The 20,159-nt window shown below is 51.6% G+C and overlaps 1 protein-coding gene across 2 annotated transcripts in view; it reads right to left on the bottom strand.

Annotated features, from left to right (window-relative positions):
• MIDEAS (mitotic deacetylase associated SANT domain protein) overlaps window positions 1-20,159 on the bottom strand; it is a 72,227-nt gene that overhangs the window by 31,882 nt on the left and 20,186 nt on the right. The window contains exon 1 of one of the 2 annotated variants that reach the window (XM_017528700.2): window positions 13,401-13,935. The exons of the other annotated variant lie outside the window; for it this stretch is intronic. The gene's annotated coding sequence lies outside the window, so the exon portion shown is untranslated. Of the gene's footprint in view, window positions 1-13,400; window positions 13,936-20,159 lie in introns of those variants that run through there. 2 annotated transcript variants of the gene reach the window in all.

Here is a 20,159-nt window from a genome sequence, read left to right as displayed (position 1 = left end):
GCTAATTATAATGCAAGGCAGCCCGTGCAGGGGTTAGAGGTAAGTGACCTCTGGGGACCCCTGCGGGACCTCCCTGACTTTGAACCTCCCCTAGAGCTGTTCCTTCTGCCTAGAAGGCCTGCCTCCACTCTCACAATCTGTTTCTCTCAAGGTCTACCACCTCCAGCTAGCTCTCCAGCACATAATGTTGTCACCCCTTCTGAATCTTCATGCTCTTATACCACTATCCCATAATGCTTCTTCAATTCCCTTCTGTTCCTGTCACGGAGCCTGAGCAGCAGGGCCTGGAGACAGCATGATCCAAGACAGAGAGCAGTGACTGCTTGTCAGGTAACCAGCAGATGTCTGGTCCAGGAGCTGCCACTCACTGGTTCCTGCCTTTGAGGAGCTTAAGAGCCTGGGGTGGGAAGAGATCTGCATCCAGGGACCAAAGAAACACTTTTTAAAAGCAAGTGCCACGTGGAACAGCAGCCACCAGGACTAGCTGCATGCCGAATATGAGACAGTACTGCTTATCTGCATAACCACTTATTCCCAACTGAGAAATGAGGAAAGGCTGGTTCTGAAAGTAACTTCTCCCAGTTCACAGAGCTCACGACTAAGGAGTCAAGATTCAAATCTAAGCCTCTTGCCCCCAAACCAGGTTTCTCTCTGTCACTGAGTCAATGCCCGTCTGTGTGGATGTCAAGCAGTAGTTCTTAAACCTCAGTGTGTGCAATAAAACCACCCTGAGAGACTGGTTCATGGGTCTGGTGTGGTGGGGGTCGGGGGTGGGAAGAGCAGGATGGGGAATCTAGGATGCTTCACAAGCAGCCAGGTGGTGTCCAGGCACTGGAGCAGGGAATGGGCTAAAGGGTCATGGCCAGGCATGGTGAAGTTTCCCAGGACCCACCACTCCCCATTCCCCAAGGGCACTACCTGCCAAAGCGCTGTGCCCTGCCCAGGAGACATGAGGGGTCGCACAGAGCCCTGAGGAGACTACACTCAGCCAGTCTTAAGAGTTGATTATGGCTCCTACCATGCCTGGGACTCAACTGAGTGCCCTATGTTTACTGAACATTTGCTATTCGCCAGGCACTGTGTTAAGTGCATTGCAGGCAGCATCTTATTTAACCCTTACAGTTCTGTGTCCCATTATTTATGGGCCAGGAATGGTATACTCAAGAATATCTATTTAACATAAAAGAAGACAATAATGGAAGAACAAAAGAATAAAAAAGGCATGAGAAATATAAAAATCAAATCACAAAATGGCAGCATAAATCCTACCTTATCCATAATTACTTTAAATGTGAATGTATTAAATATCTACTCAAAAGGCAGAGGTTGGCAGAATGGACTTTTAAACAAAATATGCAATTACATGGCAGATGGACTTTTTTAAAAACGTGCAATTTCTTTAAAAAAAAGAAACACACTTTACATTCAGAGATACAAATAGGTTAGAAGTAATTAACAGGGCATGGTGGCACATGCTGTAATGCCAGCTACTCCGGAGGCTGAGGCAGGAGAATCATTTGAACCCAGGAGGCGGAGGTTGCAGTGAGCTCAGATGGTGCCACTACACTCCAGCCTGGGCGACAGAGCAAGAGTCTGTCTCAAAAAAGAGATATTATGCAAACAGCCAAAAGACAGCTGAAACGGCTATACTAATATCAGACACAATAGACTTTAAGACAAAAACTGTTATTAAAGACAAAGAATATTTTATAATGATCAAAGTGTCTATCCCTCAGGAGGCTATACCAGTTATAGACATGCATGTACTTAACAGAGTCCCAAAATACATAAAGCAAAAACTGTCAGAATTGAAAGGAAAAATAAGCAACTCAATAGTTGGAAACTTAAACACTCTACATTTTTCATTTTATTTTATATATACACATGAGAGACAGAAAACACTCTAAATACTGAACAGTACAACTAAATAGAAGATCGACAGGGAAATAGAAGATTTAGGCCCTATAAACCATCAACCTAGGAGACCTATATAGAACTCTGTACCTAACAACAGCAAAATACACATGAATATACACTCTTCTCAAGAGCACAGATACTGCAGCCATGGGTAAACTGTTTTTTTATTGTTGTTTCTTTTTTAAAAACAGCAGGCCTGGCTGGGCTCGGTGGCTCACGCCTATAATCCCAGCACTTTGGGAGGCCGAGGCGGGTGGATCACGAGGTCAAGAGATCGAGGCCATCCTGATCAACATGGCGAAACCCCGTCTCTACTAAAAATACAAAAATTAGCTGGACATGGTGGTGCGCGCCTGTAGTCCCAGCTACTTGGGAGGCTGAGGCAGGAGAATTGCTTGAACCCAGGAGGCAGAGGCTGTGGTGAGCCGAGATTGAGCCATTGCACTCCAGTCTGAGTAACAAGAGCTAAACTCCGTCTCAAAAAAAAAAAAAAAAAAAAAAAAAAGAGCAGGCCCAGTGCAATGGCTCACACCTAAATCCCCAAATTTTGGGAGGCCACGGTGGGAGAATACTTGAGCCCAGGAGCTTGAGACCAGCCTGGGCAACAAAACAAGACCCCGTCTCTACCAAGAAAAAAAAAAAATTAGCTGGGTGTGGTAGCCACTGTAGTCCCAGCTACTTAGGAAGCTGAGGCAGGATTGCTTGGGCCCAGGAGGTTGAGGCTGCAGTAAGCCGTGTTCATGCCTCTGCAGTCCAGTGTGGGTGAAAAACCAAGATTCAGTCTCAAAAAAAAAAAAAAGCACATGGAACATTCTCTACAACTGATCATCAATCAGGACATAAGACAAGTCTTAACAAATTTAAAAGGACTGAAATCACTCAAAGTATGTTCTCAATCAAAATGGGCTGAAAATAGAAATCAATAACAAAAGATTAAAAGTAATTCACCATCGAGACCATCCTGGTCAACATGGTGAAACCCCGTCTCTACTAAAAGTACAAAAAATTAGCTGGGCATGGTGGTGCGTGCCTGTAATCCCAGCTACTCAGGAGGCTGAGACAGGAGAATTGCCTGAACCCAGGAAGCGGAGGTTGCGGTGAGTCGAGATCGCGCCATTGCACTCCAGCCTAGGTAACATGAGTGAAACTCCGTCTCAAAAAAAAAAAAAAAAAAAAAAAAAAAAAAAAAAAAAAAAAAAAAAAAAAAAAAAAAAGTAATTCACCAAGTTCTCTCAGCTCAAAAAGGCCCCTCCCTCCTCACCTCGTGTTCTCCACACCTTTGGCACAGCCCTAGGCAGCCGCAGAGCTCAGACTTTTGCAAAGGCCTGGGTAGCCCCTCTGCCATTTCCTGATACTACATACACACTGAGCCTGACCCCAAGCTTGATCCTGGCATGAAAACAACTAGCGGATGGAGAGGCCTTTGGGATTGCAACAGCTTGTCAGGCGGCCCTGCTTTTCCCGGGGAAAAACGGTCACAGGCAAATATTTCCACTTCCAGGGCCATCTACAAAATATCCAAAAGACAGATCCTTCCCTAAAGAAGGGTGCTAACATTTATAGAGTACTTCCCTGGGCTGGGTCTTCTATATATTCAAATCCATGTTTATAAACTTCCTAAGGAGGAGTCTTATGTCCCCATTCTCCAGAGGGAAGTTGAGGCTCTGCTGTTACAGAGGCAGAGCAAGATTCAAATGTTTATTGTGTGTCTTCCAAGTCCTTGCTCTTTCCACCACCCTCCCAGAAAAATCTGAAATCTACACGTGCGGGCCTCAGAAGGAATGCTACACTTGAGAACTTCACAAAGCCAGCTCCTGCTGCTCTTCCCTGGGGGCATTTCCAAACAGAGCATGGTCTAACACTCCTCCTAAGAAACAGCCCCAGTCTGCCAGAAACAGGTTCCCCTCCAGATTGGGGGGCATCTGTAGAAGCCCCTGGAAGCCAAGAGAGCCCAAAGGGTATTGAAGTGTGGGGGACTGCAGGGGTGAGCTGGGGGCTACAGGCTCAGCACCACCTCACCCTGGAATAAAAGCCTCCATGCCACATAGAGAAAGGTAGTTTGAACCTCTCTTCAGAGCCAACTGGCAAAGCAGGGCCCAGCTGGAAAAGTTGAACAGATTCCAAATAGCAAGGGATGTAAATGTTCACCTACTCCAATTCCTCGTTCCACAGAACAGTCCAGAGAAGGAAAGAAACTTGCCCGAGGACATACAGCCAGGAGCAAAATCAAGGACTGCAATAACAATGCTTCATGACTCCATTTAGGCAGGCTCCATCAGTTGGCAAGACACCGGGCAAAGCGTGGAGCCAAGGTTTTTCCCAACATCACACAAACAAGGCTTCATCAGTACCTCCAACATTTCCATTGAGGGTGCTACTATGTGCCGGGCATGGTGCTAAGCAAACTACACACAGCATCCTGTGTAATCCTCACAAAAAGGTAGGTATTATCATTATTGTTTTTGTAGAAATGGAGTCTCACTTTGTTACCCGGGCTGGTCTTGAACTCCTGGCCTCAAGGGATCCTCCCAACTCAACCTCCCGAAGTGCTGAGATTACATTACAAGCGTAAGCCACCACACCAGGCCATCAAGATAGGTATTATTATTCCTCCTTTCTCAACAAGGAACCTGAGAAGACCTGAGGTCAAATCACTTGTCTACGGTCATAGCAGTATAGAGGCAAGGCCAGGACTGGCACCCAGGCCTGCCTGTCTCTAGAGCCCTTTCTGCAAACTTCCTCCGCACAGAGTTTCAGACTTGGACATCACACCAGGCTGCCTGGGATGGACAGCAGCAGCCTCTGGGTTGCTCCCATCTGCCCCCAGAAGAGCAGCTTCAGCTAGCCTGAAAACCACCATGATGTTCTGAGATGTGGCTGGTTGGGTAAGGTGGGTGGAAGAGGCCCGGCAGGAGAGTGGCTTTGAAGATGAAGAGGCTACAGGTGATTACCGCCACCGGGCCAACCTGCGGAGGGCTCGGCATCTTTTGCCCAAGAGGAAGCCACACCCCTAACACACCCTCCAACCCCACACCTAAGGTTAGCCAACAGCTCTTTAAAAATAAAGCCAGACCAGGCGCAGTGGCTGACACCTGTAATCCCAGCACTTTGGGAGGCCGAGGTGGGCAAACCACCTGAGGTCAGGAGTTTAAGACCAGCCTGACCAACATGGAGAAACCCCATCCAGCCTGAACAACATGGAGAAACCCAATCTCTACTAAAAATACAAAATTAGCTGGGCATGGTGACACATCCCTATAGTCCTAGCTACTCAGGAGGCTGAGGCAGGAGACTCACTTGAACCCAGGAGGCGGAGGTTGCGATGAGCCAAGATTGCGCCATTGCACTCTAGCCTGGGCAACAAGAGCAAAAATCTGTCTCTAAATAAATAAATAAACCCTTCAGTCGGGCGTGGTGGCTCACGACTGTAATCCCAGCACTTTGGGAGGCCAATGCAGGCGGATCAGGAGGTCAGGAGTTCCACACCAGCTCGGCCAACATGGTGAAACCCCATCTGTACTAAAAATACAAAAATGAGCTGGGTGTGGTGGTGGGTGCCTGTAATCCTAGCTACTTGGGAGGCCGAGGCAGGAGAATCGCTTGAACCCAGGAGGCAGAGGTTGCAGTGAGCTGAGACCGCACCACTGCACTCTGGCCTGGGTGACAAGAGTGAAACTCTCAAAAAAAATAAATAAATAAAAGTAAAATAAAGCCTGCTTATCCTCCTGCTTGTCAGATACCCTGAGTCCCTATGGAGCCCGGGCTCCCGTCCCTTCTCCTGGAACCCTGAGGACTGGGTCAAATCAGCTCTCTGCTTGGGTTCCCCACCCAAGACACTGAACATCAGCCCCCAGCCACAGCCACCCATATCTCTGCATGGTGTTCTCAGAGCGTTGCTTCTCCCAATAACTTAACTTCCTAAATAAAATCTGTTCATTGCACATCGCGAGTAGAGGAGAGAGAGGTGCCCACTCACTCCAAAGATCATTTGTCCAAATCTCCATTTCATGGTTGATACAACCAAGTCCTCAAAGGTAAAAGTGTCCTGCCTAAGAACACACGGCTGACTACTTGAGTAAAGCTGTGATGAGGGCCTCCCAGGTGGATGTTCTCATACTTAGCACTCCTCAGACCTGGCAATGCCAGGTCCTTGACATTTGTCTGGGAGAGGCAGAGCAGGGGGTGTGGTGTATGCATCAAACCTACCAAGCCTTCATCATCCCAGGCTCTCCTGACTGGACAGGACTGGAAAGGGCCAAGACCCACCTGGTGTCTGCCAGTGTGGTGTGAGAGTGAAGAATGAGGGCAATATGGCTCCCCAATATGTGCTAGTGACCAGGAAGTATAAACAATTGCCAAGAGTAGAGCAGGGAGCGTCAGTGTGGCTGCCTAGGGCCTCCTAGAAGCACTGCAAGGTGGGCACAGAGAGACATCCATTTGAATCCAGAAACATCACATCGGCCTCACACCCTTCCTCAGGCCCAGGTCAAGATGCAAGACTTTTGCCAAAGGCTTGCACATTCTTTGCATTTCTCCAGTCTCTGAGCAGCTGCTGCAGGGCCTTTTCTCCTATGTTGATTTATTCTTTATTGTTCCTAAAATACACCCAGAGGCCTTTGGCACAGTGTGCGGGCACAGCAGAGCATCAAGCCCAAGCCCCAAGTACACACCAACCAGGTTCTCTGGGACCTGGGCCAAGCCGGCTGGAACGACGGGCCCCAGGTCAGACCCAGTAGCCAAGAAGGGAGACCAAAGATCCCACCTAGCCCCAGCCTATGATCTCCAGAGTTGTTCTCAGTACCTCAGAGGCTGGGATACTTTTAGGGAGGAGGAGACATTTGGGAGGTTCCCAGAAAGCCCACACTAAGCTGAAACCAAGCCTTTCCCCTCTTCCCGTGCATGAGTTTGGCCAGGCAGTCCTCAGGTCCAGAGGTGAGTCCTCCAGGGCAGGGCCTCAGGGCTCAAGATTGGACTCCTGGCTGCCTGGCGAAGCATCTGGAGAGGGAAGCAGCATCTGGAGAGGGAAGTGGCAGAGAGGTCTTCCCCACCCTTTCAGCCCAAAATTCCTCCCCTATCAGCACTTCATATCAAGGATCAAAGCATTGTTCCTTGTGCACATGAAAAGAGCCGGAGGAAGTATGGGAGCTGCAGGGTAAAAGAAGTCAGAGGCAACGTGTGCTGGCTTCTCCAGCGGCCAGCCTCTGTAAGCCTAGGGTTCCCTATTGGTGAATGGGCACAACAGCTTCATCTTAGTTACTGTGGGATTCAGTGAGGTAATACATAGATGAAGCGCTGTCTGGCACAGAGTACGCACTCAATAAATGTGATTCCTATCTCCCTTGCTGTGTAGGGGTGGCTCAGACATCGTTATCAGTCTTTAACACCTTGAAGGAAATGAATGGTCTGACTCTTCCAGTTCCACAGCTGGCGGAGAGCAGGGCTGGTCAGGTGGGGCAAGACAGGGAGACTCAAAGTCCTAGCAACAGTGTCGGGCTCTGCAGGCACACAGAGCTTCAGGCCCAAGAGAGAGAGGTCTGGCAAGAAAGTCCAGAGGGCACCCAGCCCAGGCCTCCTTTAAATTCAGCTATGCCAGCAGGGCCTGCCTGCAGGGATACAGGGGGATGAGGGTATTTCCCAGATAATACTGGCAGAGCTTCCAGGCCCACAAGGATGAGCCACCACCCTCCTGAGCTCACTCTAAGAAGAGCACTAAAGGGGAAGGTGCAATGACCAGAAGGAGGCTGAGGAAGGCCTGCAGGAAGTAGAAGGGACTCCCGGTGTAGCAGACACACAGGGCCTGCAGAAAGCAAGCAAGCCTGCCCAGAGGCCACCACAGTAAATGTCCCACAAGTGGAAATGCCCGCCTGGTTATTTTTGGTGCCTCTTCTGCCCAAACCCAGTAAGGAAAGGCAGCTGCTAGCAACATGGAAGGGCTGTTTACACTCAAGTATGCAAGCACTACAACAGGGACAGAAAGCACAACTAGCAGCAACCATGCAGACAGGCCTCTTCCCCCATTTTTCCTCTCCTGACTGTCCCCCGCTGCGTGCTGCACAGCTGGCACAGTGTGGGTACTTCTGCTTTCACTCGGATCCAGCCTCCCAACCACAGGACTCACTCACATACACGCAAACAGACAAATAAATAACTATGGAGCCAGCTGAGGGTTGAGCCACACCCATGAGCCAAGACAGTCCTTTGGACTCTTTCTGCACTCAAGCTGCCCTCCCAGCTTCCAAACTGGGAGGAGCAGCAATCAGGCAAGGGACACAGGAGCACTCCCTTTCTACCCTCCCAAAGTGAAAGTGGAGCCAGTCTTCAGAACATCAAGAAACGCTCACCACCTCTCAGCTTCTCCATTTGAAAATGAAGGAATTGGACTAGATGTCCCAAAGGGTTTCCTAGCACTGGGATGATCCCCTGAAGGCCAGAACTATGACCTGAGGCCAGCTGGGGCCTCAGACAGGAAGGTCAGGACGGGGGGAAGGATCTGTGCCACAGCCAGGAGCTGCCAGTGCACATGCAGTCTCACGGTTGCAAGTTATCACTTAAGCCTATTTCTGAGCTGGGGGGCAGCCTTACCTACTAAAGAACTGGCAAGTTCTGGCAACAGCAAGCTGGATAGGGGCCTCTTTCTGCCCAGCTGCTGGGGAAAGCAGGCGATCAAAATCCCTTACCATTTTCCTTCTGGTCTGGACTCCAATTCCCCAGAGAAGCTGGAAGGCTTTAGAAAGAAGCCCCTTCTGGCTGGCTACAAGCCTACTGTACTTCACTCTCTCCATCCAAGTTTTAACCCAGATAAACCTTGCCTTGGCTGCTTCCCTCACTCCTTCCTTCCCAGGACTCCTGGAGGAAGAAGCACTGCCTGGAAAAAATGCTGTCACCACGAGAGCTCCCTGTGGCTGGGAGAAAGGCAGAGGGAACAGGGAGCTCCTTCCCTGGCTGGCCACAGCACGAGACTGTGTTCCAGGAAGAGCAAGAGCAAGAGCGACTGCCAGGGAAGTCTCAGACCCAAGCCCCTCTTCACCAGCAATTGCAGGCCTCTGGGAGACCCCACCCCCACCCCAGCAAAACTCCGGTTCTCCTCTGACAGTGGCAACTTTCTTCTTACATAATTCTTGGTGTTTCCTTCGCTGTTACACCTAATTTTAATGAGTAAAAGAGCCAGAGCAGTCTTTGAAGGAAAAACTCCCACCCCCGGCTCTACCCAAACCTCCCCTGAGGTCACACTGTGAGGCTTCAGGTGAAGCAAACAGGGGACTTTTTTCCCTTGGCTGAGAAAGCAGCCCTTCCTCCTGCCCATCCACGTGAGCAGCTCAGCCTGGGGCCTGGGAGGGTAGGTTCCCAGGAGCACAATCTGATCTCTGGGAAAACGGCGGGCCCTCAACTGCAGGGACAGAGTCCCCTCAAAGGCGCACAGACACCAGGCCTGGGCCACATGTCTAGGGTGGAGTAGATCGAGCAGTTGTTCCCAGGGCACAATGAACTTCATTTATACAAGCCTCAGTGGCCTGAGATTGCTTTCCTACTACAAGCATTTCCTCTTCCTTGATAGGAGCAAAAGGCAAATGCACTGGACTCAGTGGGAACTGATGAAATGAGAGTTGCCATCTGTTGAATACCTAGTATGTGTCACTTTGCATGCATAATCCTGTCTAACCTTCATGGCCTATGAAGTATCAGTATCATCCACATTTTACAGGTGAAGAAACTGAGGCCCAAGAAGTTAAGCAATGCCCAAAGCCACAATGCAAGAGGAGAGGCTGGGGTATGAACCCAGGTCTGCCCAGGCCACATTCTGATGCACCCACCAGAGTTCCTGCAGTCATTGCCCAAATGACTGTCCACACACCATCCAGGAACGGCGTTTTGAGTAGGGGGGCAGAAGTCATCAAGAATTTTGCTTGATGGCTCCAGAATCTGATCTGATGCACCAACTATTATTGCTCCCAAGTGTGTGACTGTGAGAGCCCATGTCTCTCCCTTTCCTCTCTCTCTCTCTCTCTCTCTCTCTCTCTCTCTCTGTGTGTGTGTGTGTGTGTGTGTGTGTGTGTGTGTGTTGAGGTGGAGGGAGGGTGATCTGGATTCCAAATTGCAGTTTCCAACATTAAAATTATGCTGTAATGCTTCTGATTCATAAAATGAGCTCATAGTCTCACCATATCCTGAATGTTGCTTCGAATGCAAATGCAGATAGATCCCTTAGTAAGAACTGGGGATTTCAGCATACTCCACCCTAGCCTCAGCCCAGCATGCAATTTTTCAGTCCCAGAGTCAAGAGGTCTCATTTACAGAAAGAAGCAATCCCTCCAACAGAATGCGACCACTGGCTCTACTTCCTGCCACCTGCAGTGAGTCAGGGAAGAATGGAGCCCCAGGCTGCTTCTGTCCTGATGCATGCGTGCCTGCACACACACAGGAAGGGTGCCAACCTGGGCTGGCCAAAGGAAGTGCTCAGGCTAGCAGATCCCCAGAGAGATGGCTCCACAACTCTTTCATCCTGAGGTCCCCTTGGGGTCAGGATGACCGAGACATGCACTCCACAAGGCCAGCTACATGGCAGTGCCAGGAAACTGGGTTCACCAGCACCACAATCATCCACAGTAGACCGACCTTTTTGAAACCAGTGATGCAATGTGAGGAGGTCCCAGCAGCAGGGACTCACTGGGCCCAGCACGTGCCAGGTCCATATTTTTTTTGATGGAGATCTTTCACCACTTTGTTTAACTAACATGCACTAAAGCCAGGCATGGTGGCTCAAGACTGTAAACCCAGCACTTCAAGAGGCCAAAGCGAGTGGATTTCTTGAGCCCAAGAGTTCAAGACCAGTCTGGGCAACACAGCAAAACCCCGTATCTATAAAAATACGAAATTAGCCAGGTATGGTGATGTATACCTGTAGTCCCAGCTACTTGGGAGGCTGAGGTGGGAGGACTGCTTGAGCTCAGAAGGCTGATGTTGCAGTGACCTGAGATCGTACCACTACGCTCCAGTCTGGGAGACAAAGACCCTGTCTCTAACAACCAAAATAAAAAAGCACTGAACACTTACTAGATGCCAAGCATTGTGCAAACCCTTCAGAGCTCACACTAAAAGCAGAGGCTACCATAATACTGAAATGTGCTTTAAGCATTTTACATATACTAACTCACAGAATCCTCACAGCAACTGTATGAAGGAGATACTGTACAGGTAATCTAGCTCGGAGTCTTTGTTTTTAACCACCACACTACAGTGCGTACACAAATAACTACATAAGGTAGAAATGAGTGTTCAGAAGATGCCTTCAGCCTTCAGAAGTGGCATTTGAATCAGGACTAGAAGGACAAACCAGAAACCCCTAGCCACTTTGTGGTCCCCTCCCCAGCACGAGCAAGAGAGGGGCTATCAAGGCCAAAGATTCCTGAACTGGGTCCATTCCCCTTCCCCTCTTCTGTCAGAGGTCTTGGCAACGCTGGGCAGCCTTTCTCTGGGGACTGTAGCCACAGGAGGCCCTCAGCTGAAGTCCATAACTGCATGTTGTCTTCTCTTTTTTTCCATATATTGAAAGCAGCAGCCCACAGGGTCAAACACTGGGGCTATTTTTAAATCTCACATGTAAAAATTAAATTCTCATCCACATGGGCACTCCAGGGCACTCTTTCCTGGGGTGAGGTGAGGAGCTGACAGAGCCACAGGAGTGGGGGTTCTGCTGACACTTGGAGATGCCACACTGGCAGTGGGTAGGTTGCTCTGGAGCAAGCTGGAAAGCTGTATGACCTGGGGGCATCCTCCAGGTTCTTCACCCCCTTGTCCCCCGGGGAGCTACACAGACCAGAGTAACCAGCCAGAAGCCAATCCAATTAGAGTGGAGACTGAACCAGGGCCATGCAAGAAGATGGTTTATCACCGTAATTGAATGTTTACACTCCTATTATTCACTGTCCAGAGCAGTCGGAAAAGGAGGACCTACGAATTCTCAACCCAGGAAGGTTTCTCCTTCCCCCGGGTCCTGAAGCCACATAACACCTGAGGAAAGGATGCATTTCTCTGATCCAAAAGGGGCGTGTGCCACACATTCCGTGGGAGGCTCTGGAGAAAGACAGGTGGCTTCTCCCCTCAGCCCCCTAGGGAGAACTGGCTTCTCAATCCACCTTCAGCAGGCCTTCAGTCTCAACCCTGAAGCTGCAGGAATAAGAAGATCCCAGACCACCAGGCCAGGCTCACCCTGCCGGGGCAAGCTAGACATCCCCTCCTCCAGCCACAGCTGCCAATAGGGATTTCCTGCACACGCGTGCCACCGCAGCTCTCGTGGCCAGCTCCTCTTCCCCCATCCCACGGACCACCCCCCCCCCCGCGCGCGCGAGACTCCACAGGCTGGCACACAGGTCCCACGTGGGATGTGGAAACAGGAAGCAGCCACCGAAGTTGTGACCAACAAAGTTTTTAAATGGGGCATGTAACTTCCCCTTTCATCTCACCAGCTCTCGCTGGAGGCTGGGCCGGGACGGACACGCGGCCTCCACTTTGGTTGGCAGGTACCTCCTCCAGATTGGGCCGCCTTGGGGCTGAAGCCTGAAGGTCCCAGGGCACAAGAGGCTCCCCTTCCTCCACTGGGCCCTTACCCAGAGGCTTTGGGGGCAACCTGGCACACACACTCCTGCATTTGCGACTTGGGAGGCGACGCGACCGGCTCCACCAAGCCGACCATATGCAGGGACTAGCCGAATCCAGGGTTTTGGCGCTGCCGCTAGGCACCACGGAACGCAGCTCCCCGCGAGGCGCCGCGCGGGCTGGGCGGGCTGCGGCTGCGCGGGCGTGCGGGGGCGCGCGGGAGCGCGCGGGAGGATGACAGGTCTGAGGTGCGCCCGCCCGCGCAAACCGCTCCAGCCTAGGCCTCTGCTGACTGCACTTGCCCCAGTTCCCCGCCGCCCCTGCACCTCTGTCCCCCGAACTCCCGGCGCGGACGCCGCGTCCAACCCCCCCACTTTCCCGTGCACGCTGGCAGGGGAAGGGGCTCCCGCGCCAAGTTCCCTCAGCTGGAGAGCCCTTCGTCGCGCCTTCTGGGCCTTGGCTCCGTCACGCCAGCCGGTCCCTGCGGACACCACGTTTCTCTCCCGCGGAGGAGGAGCAGCCGGATTCCCGAGTCGCCGCGGGCCGCCGGGTGGGGAGGGCTTTCCTGGTGGGGCCGCGCCCGGGTGGGCGGGGGCCGCGCGCAAGCTGCGTAGCTGTACAAACACCGCGGGGCTGCGCTGCACACGCAGCTGCGGCTGCGGGCCGCGGGGGAGGGGGCGGCGGGCTGCAAGCGGCCCCCGCACGGCCACACGCGCCCATCCAGCGCCGCCCAGGCAGCAGAAGTTCGCACGCGGCGGCCCCCGCTCCCGGCCGCGCCCGCAGAGCTGCAACCCACCGGGCGAGCGGCCACAGCTCACGCGCCGCCCGGGGTCCCCTCGCCGGCCCCGCCGCGTGCAGGCCTCGGCCGCCGGCCGGGCAGCCCCACTTACCCAGCTCCTGCCCGGGCTCCGGCCTGGGCTGTCCCCCTTCCACCGTGGGCCGCCGCCTTAGGTCGCCTCCGGGACTCCAGCCGCCTGCACGCACTCCCGATTTTAAAAACAAACAGGCGCCGTCGCCTCCCCGCGGCGCTCGCGGGGCTTCGCCAGCCCGCACCCCGGAGGCTGGAAGTTTGCTGGCAGGGCCCGGGCGGGACGCGCGGGCTGTCACCCCCCGCTCACGATGCAGGAGCTTCGGCGCGCCCCTGCTGTCCGCCTCGCGAGCACTCTCCCTCCCTCCGTGTCACCCCCAGTCCTGCGATGCAGTGTCAGGATTGCACGGCTCTGACTCATCGGTTGAGCTCACAGCTTGAAAAAAAAAAAGAAGAGGGCGAGAGGCAACAGCGAAGGAGGAGGACTCTCTGGCGTGCTACAAAGGATTGCACAACTCGAGGCTGGGAGCGCGGAGCGCCCAGCGGCCGGCCGGCGCGCGCGGCACCGCGGCGAGCAGGAACCAGCTCTACCACTTCATCAGCACAACTGTCTCGGGGCGGCCTCAGCCAGCAGGCCCGGCGCCGCCCACTTCCTGCGACCAAATAAGGCTGGGGAAGGCGTCTTTAAACCTCAGGCGGCGGCCGGGGCTGGGGATTTCCAACAGACCTCACCTCCACTCACAAGTCGGTCGCCACCCTCCCCCCGCCCAGGCTGGCGCCCCCGATGGCTTTGCTGGAACCCACGGGCCACGCTGCTAGTTCCTTTCACACAAGGTCAGGAGGAGACGGTGACGAAATGTTTGGAAACCCATCGAGCCTGCCAGGAAAGTCTGTGTGTGATATTGGGGAAGACACAAGTCGCTTTCTTCCACAAAGAAACTCACTCTGGTTTTGGATACGGTAAATCCTGCACAGTCCTCTCCGAGGCACTTTATTAACAGACTCCCCGGGTTTCACTTTCTGGCTCACCAGCGTCCTGGTGCATGTTAAAGGTTATTGAGAAACTAGCCTCAGTCCCTAGAAAGGGCCTACATCTCCACCACTTACGTGAGGAAAATCTCCTGGATTTAATTCTGGCAGCTCAGGCCAGAGTTGCTGCTTTTCACACCATACTCACATTTTCCCCTGCCTTCCCTAAATATCCCCCTGATCGATTCTCTGCCCCAAGCCTTGATGCTTCCTTGCCTGACTGGTGGAAAGACAGGAAACATTTTTGCAGCTCAGGAGGTTGGTTCTGGCCCCCACATTCAATTCGGCTCTAGGGCCAGGGGAAAATTCAGGGGAGGGAGTCCTGTTCTTCCAAGTTTTTTGGTGTGGTGGTGGTGGTGGTGGCTGTTTTTCAAGGAGATGGGTCAGAAGGAGATTTTTCCTTTGAAAGAAAAACCACCGAAGAATACAGTGTGTCCTGGCAGCCACTTTTCAAAACGCTGTGGCCAGACCTGAGAACCAGGTGCATCCCTCACTTTCTCAGGGAAGAGGGAGGGGCAGCAGAATATGATTCTCACACACTCACTGAGCTTACAGGGCCAGGGTGGGGAGTGGAGGACACAGGCAAAACTTGGATCTTCTGCTTAGAAACCCTGCAAAACCTGCACTTGCTCCTAATGGGCATGGCTGTCCTGTCCTCTTCCACCTCTGCTGGCTGGAGCACCTGCCTACACCTGGAAGTCACACCTCCCCAAGAGGAAAAGGGCCTATTTCCATGATGTTACGACAGATATGTCAAAATAAGGAACACTTACAATAATCTTATCTGCAAAATACAGATAATTATGCCAGAGGATATCCCTTCCAGTTGAAGATCCAGGATTCTGTGATTATAAGTGAAGAGTGGAGCTAGGGAAACCACCTTCTACAGAAAAAAAAGCCCAGGTTCCCAGATTTAGCATCCATGATGACAGTACTGTTCCTGGCAGTTCTCAGAGCACTTCGTACAGTCTCCTGAACAGCTCTGCATGCGAGAGTTTTACCCTTCTCATTCTGTGGATGAGAATACTGAGGTTTTCTCATCTGAGGTTCAAAGAGGTTAAGTGAATTGCACCAGGACACAGGGCAAGCCAAACATCTGTTACCTCTCTGCTCCTCCCCCAGAGGAAGGCAGTGAGCAATTGAGGAACTGCAGTGCTCAGGCATGCAGACCCCCAAGCAGAGGCAAGACTCTCAAGACTCCTGGCAGAGGATCAGGGTAGAACCTTTTTACTTTTTTCATTTGCCTTATTTCTTCCCTCCCACTGACAAGACAGCCAAGTGAGGGAAGCAAAAGCAAAGCCATTTGGTCTCCAGCGCCCAAAGCTGCCAAGTTCCTCTGCAGACCTGTGGCCATCCTGACCTCCCCTGAGAGCCCAGCCCCTGCAGCTGGCCTTAGGCCAGCCCAGAGTGAGCCCCTGAGAGCTAGTGCAGACCAGCCCAGGGATGTTCCCAACCAACCAGAAAACCCAGCTGGGGAGCGCATTCCTAGAAGAGCCTGCCACCATGGAGCCAGGGCCCAGCCTTCAGGGAACAAGTGGGACCCACTCCAAAGGGCACTCCTCAGCCCTGCCCCGCCACGACTTCCTGCCTGTCCCACACCAGGCTGCAGGATCTGGCCCAGGAAGTAGCACATGGACTGGAGGCAGGTGGCAGGGGAAACAGAGAGGTCAGTGGCCCTGAAGGAGCCTTGCTCACCTTGGAGCAGCACTGCCTTTCCCTACAACTAAACTTCCATACTCAGACCACCTAAGAAAGGAGAAGAGAGAAGAAAAGTGGCACACGTGTGCAGGGGAGGAGGGCTCAAGACCATACCAAATAGCCCCCGCTTGGCAGGAGGAGAAGTCTGCCTCGAAAAGGCGGGCAGATGAGGCTATGTAAAGAAAGCTGCAGTGCTTCTGGGAAAGCCCTGGAGGTCAGTTTTGCTGCAGATATGACAGTGCAGAATCACTGATGTGTGAAGTGAAAGTTTTGGTTTTAGAAGCTCTAGCCCCTCCTGCAAGCCTCTGGGGCAACCAAGAAGAGTGACCTTTCAGAGAGGTAGGGAGGTGTTCCAGAGAACTTATCCACAGAGTGGGATTTTTCTCCACCCTCAACCCTCTGTACAAACTGCAAGTAAAAGGAGTACAGAGCTCCAGCTACCAGGGAGTGTGTCTGACGAGAGAAAAACACTCCAGGAAGTAAAGCACCTTAGACAGATTCCTAAACTCTGATTCCCAATGAAGGTAGAATACGGCACTTGAAAGGCTTCCTAGGACTACATCAGCTCTCCGGACTCCACTCAGAGCGGTCTGTCACTGCTCTTTGTTTCATCAACAGTATCTAGACCTAAAATCTTCCAAGGGTGAGGCCAGGCACAGTGGTTCACACCTGTAATCCCAGCACTTTAGGAGGCTAAGGCAGGAGCATCGCTTGAGCACAGGAATTTGAGAACAGCCCAGGCAATGTGGGAAAACCTGGTCTCTACAAAAAAATACAAAAATTAGGTGTGGTGGTGGGTCCCTGTGGGCCCAGCTACTGAAGAGGCTGAGGTAGGAGGATTGCTTGGGCCCATGAGGTCAAGGCTGCAGTGAGCTGAGTGCACGCCACTGCACTCCAGCCTGGGTGACAGAGCAAGACTTTGTCTCAAGAAAAATGAAAATCTTCCAAGGGTGGATTTTATGGTATGTGAAGTATATCTCAATAAAGCTGTTACGAAGTTGGGGGGAAATGTTCAAGGAAGCCAGGTTCTCACCTCCCAGCCACCTTCCTCCAATAACATTCTGCTGCCATCATCACTATTTCAGAGAAGTGTCTTTCTCCCCAGACTCCATACCTGCATGCCTGTCCTTCTTCCACTGTTCCTCCTCCAACGAGGCCAGCACGCATGGTGTGTTTAAGTAAAACACCAACCTTTAGCAGAGCCTGGGGAATTGGGAGTGCAAATACTATTGAGGGCATCCCAAGTCCACTATGCCAGGTCCTTGTGTCCCTTATGTTCATGTGTCCCTATTGTCCCATACTTTAGTTCTTCTACAGAACTAAAGTATGACCTCCAGGACCTCATTGCCTACAGTTACAACAGAAGAAAGAGAAGGGTGTAGAAAACACAGAGAACTCAGGAAAACGGTCACTCTTATGACCTTTTTAGGCTCATAACATATGCACCGTGTTTGTGGCATGAACAATGAAAGGATGCCTACCTTCCAGGGGCTTGAGAGGATCAAAAGGATAAAAAACTACTTTATAACTCGATCATGCTATATACATAGAAGAGGCTGCAATTATTATTTTAACTGTTTTACCCTATATCTCCTCCCCAACCTACCTTATCCCTTGTTAAGAACCTAGTTCCAGGCCCAGCGTGGTGGCTCACTTCTATAATCCCATCACTTTGGGAGGCCAAAGTGGGCAGATCACCTCAGTCCAGGGGTTTGAGACCAGCCTGGTCAACATGGTGAAACCCCATCTCCACTAAAAATATAAAAATTAGCTGGGTATGGTGGCACACACCTGTAGTCTGAGCTACTCAGGAGGCTGAGGCATGAGAATTGCTTGAATCTGGATGGAGGTTGCAGTAAGCCCAGATCATACCACAGTACTCTAACGTGGGTGACAGAGGGAGACCCTGTCTCAAAAAAAAAAAGAAGAACCTAGTTCTTTTACCTGAAAAGACTCCATTGGCCTTAGGGTAACCCTCTCATGGGCTCTGCCCAGAGAGACTTTTTCCAGCATTGACTCAATGTCTTATCTGGGGTATCCTCCAAGGCTTCTCTCCCAGCCTGTTCTCTGTGTTCTTTCCACCACACTTTTCCACAGGACTGTCCTCCCAGCCTGAGTAGGGACACTCCTCTAACAGCTGTGTCTTCTTCTCAGCCTTTTTGCCAGGTCTTTTCTGAGCAAACCGGTAGCTCACAACCACCCCAGTCATGTGTGCTGATACGGCTCTGCACTGTCTTCTCTTTTACCCTTGGAAAAAATCCCAGGGGACCCTCCTCCTCAGCTCACATTGACTTCACCTGTTCTGGGACAGGGCCATGCTTGCCACACCAGCCCACAGCTGTCTGTGTCCCTGGCCCTCCCACCTGCCCCCTCCCCAGCCTCCCTGCCCTGCAGGCCTGGGCCAGGTTCTGAGTGCCTTTGTCAGGACTGAGAGGGAGCCTCTGTACATGTCCCCAGTTGCTGCTGTCACTCTGGGAAAGACGTCTGGCCGGGTGTAGGAAGAAGGACAAAACAGGTGTGGCTGCCAGGGAGGGCAGGCCAGCAGAGCCACAGGACAGAAACGCCCTTTCTTCATAGAGCGAGACTGCCAACTTCTCAAAGGCCTCACTTCGGCACAGTTCCATGCCCTCTGCAGAACCAGTCCCAGACAGACTTCCTCACTGGCTGTTCACTGGAGCTTGGCTTCCTTGTGTTGTGGCAATGGGCCAGGAGGAACAGGAACTCCAGAGACCCAATGTGTGCAACAGGGCATGCTTTAAAGCATTGATTTTAAATGAAAACAAATACTGATACATCATGGACTGGAATCCAACATTTATGTTCACGGGGGTGTACAGGTTAAGAGCACAGGCTGAGACCTGAGTCCAGATCTTGACTCGCACTAGTTTGATGACCTTGAGGGAGTTACCCAACCACTCATCTGCAAAATGGGAATGATAAGAGTTTACTTAAACAGTGTCTGGCACACATTAAGTCTTTTATAAGTGTTGGCTATCATTTTTTCTCATCTCCTAACTGATTTCCTTGCTTCTAGTTTTGCACACTTTACCATCCACACTGCCATCAGAGCGATCACACCTCTCTTCAGTAGCTCCCATCATCTACTGCATAAAGCTGAGACTGTTAGCTAGACTGTTAGGCACCTTTCCCACACGATCTGGCTATGCCCCACTTCCCAGCCTCAGCCCACACTGCTAAACAACCTGAAGTTCTCCAAGATGCCTGCATTCTCACCCTCACATCTTCACACATGCTCCTTCTCTCACCACCTTGATCCCCACATTAACCCACACCCAGGTCTCCCTCCAGACTTGACCTTAATGCCAGCTCTTCCATGAAGCCTTCATTCATTGACTCCTTCAAGTAGAGGAAGGCCACTGGAGTGTGTGTTGTTGGAGCCCTCCCAGATCTACTTTGTAAAGTTGGTGCACTGTCTCCCAGGTGCTCTGAGTGTTGACTTCCAAGGACTCACAGCTACCCCCTTCTCAAAAGGGGCCTTTGCTGGGACCAGTTCTGTAGTGGTGCAATTTATGCTCCAGCTGCAACACACACCTCCTTGCTTGGCTTCTTCCCCGGGTCTGTCCTGCTTCCCCTCCTCCCTTCCTCCCTTCCTCCAGAGAGCATTTCTTAAATAAATCCCATGCACCCAAACATCTGTCTTTGCTCCTAAGGACCGGAACAGCCACTCTGTTCCCTAAACTCCCATGGCATCCTCTGTTTATCTTTACTCCATCACCTACACATTGTCCCACACCTGCTTATTGCACCATATCTGGGATCACAGTGCCATCTGCTAGGATGGGAGTTTCTGAAGGGCACAGCCTAGACCTTCCTCACCTTGGTACCCCTGGTATCTACACAGTGCCTGCACATGGTGGGTGCTCAGTGAATGCTTGTTGATAGATGCATGAATAAAACAGTATATGTGAATATTTAAAGTAAGCAATACAATGTAATAGATTGTTGTTACTTTTATTACTATTCTATTTCATTGATTCTAAGATACACATTTCCTACACTTTAACATCTCTGAAATCAAGATGCCTCTTACAATTGATAGCTTATATAGTTTAATTAGCAGCACTTCCTCTTCCTTTTTTTTTTTTTTTTTTTT

This window comes from Cebus imitator, unplaced genomic scaffold (assembly GCF_001604975.1).
Source record: "Cebus imitator isolate Cc_AM_T3 unplaced genomic scaffold, Cebus_imitator-1.0 Scaffold54, whole genome shotgun sequence".
In the NCBI taxonomy this organism is placed as follows: Eukaryota; Metazoa; Chordata; class Mammalia; order Primates; family Cebidae; genus Cebus; species Cebus imitator.
This window is presented reverse-complemented; position numbering and strand designations above follow the sequence as displayed.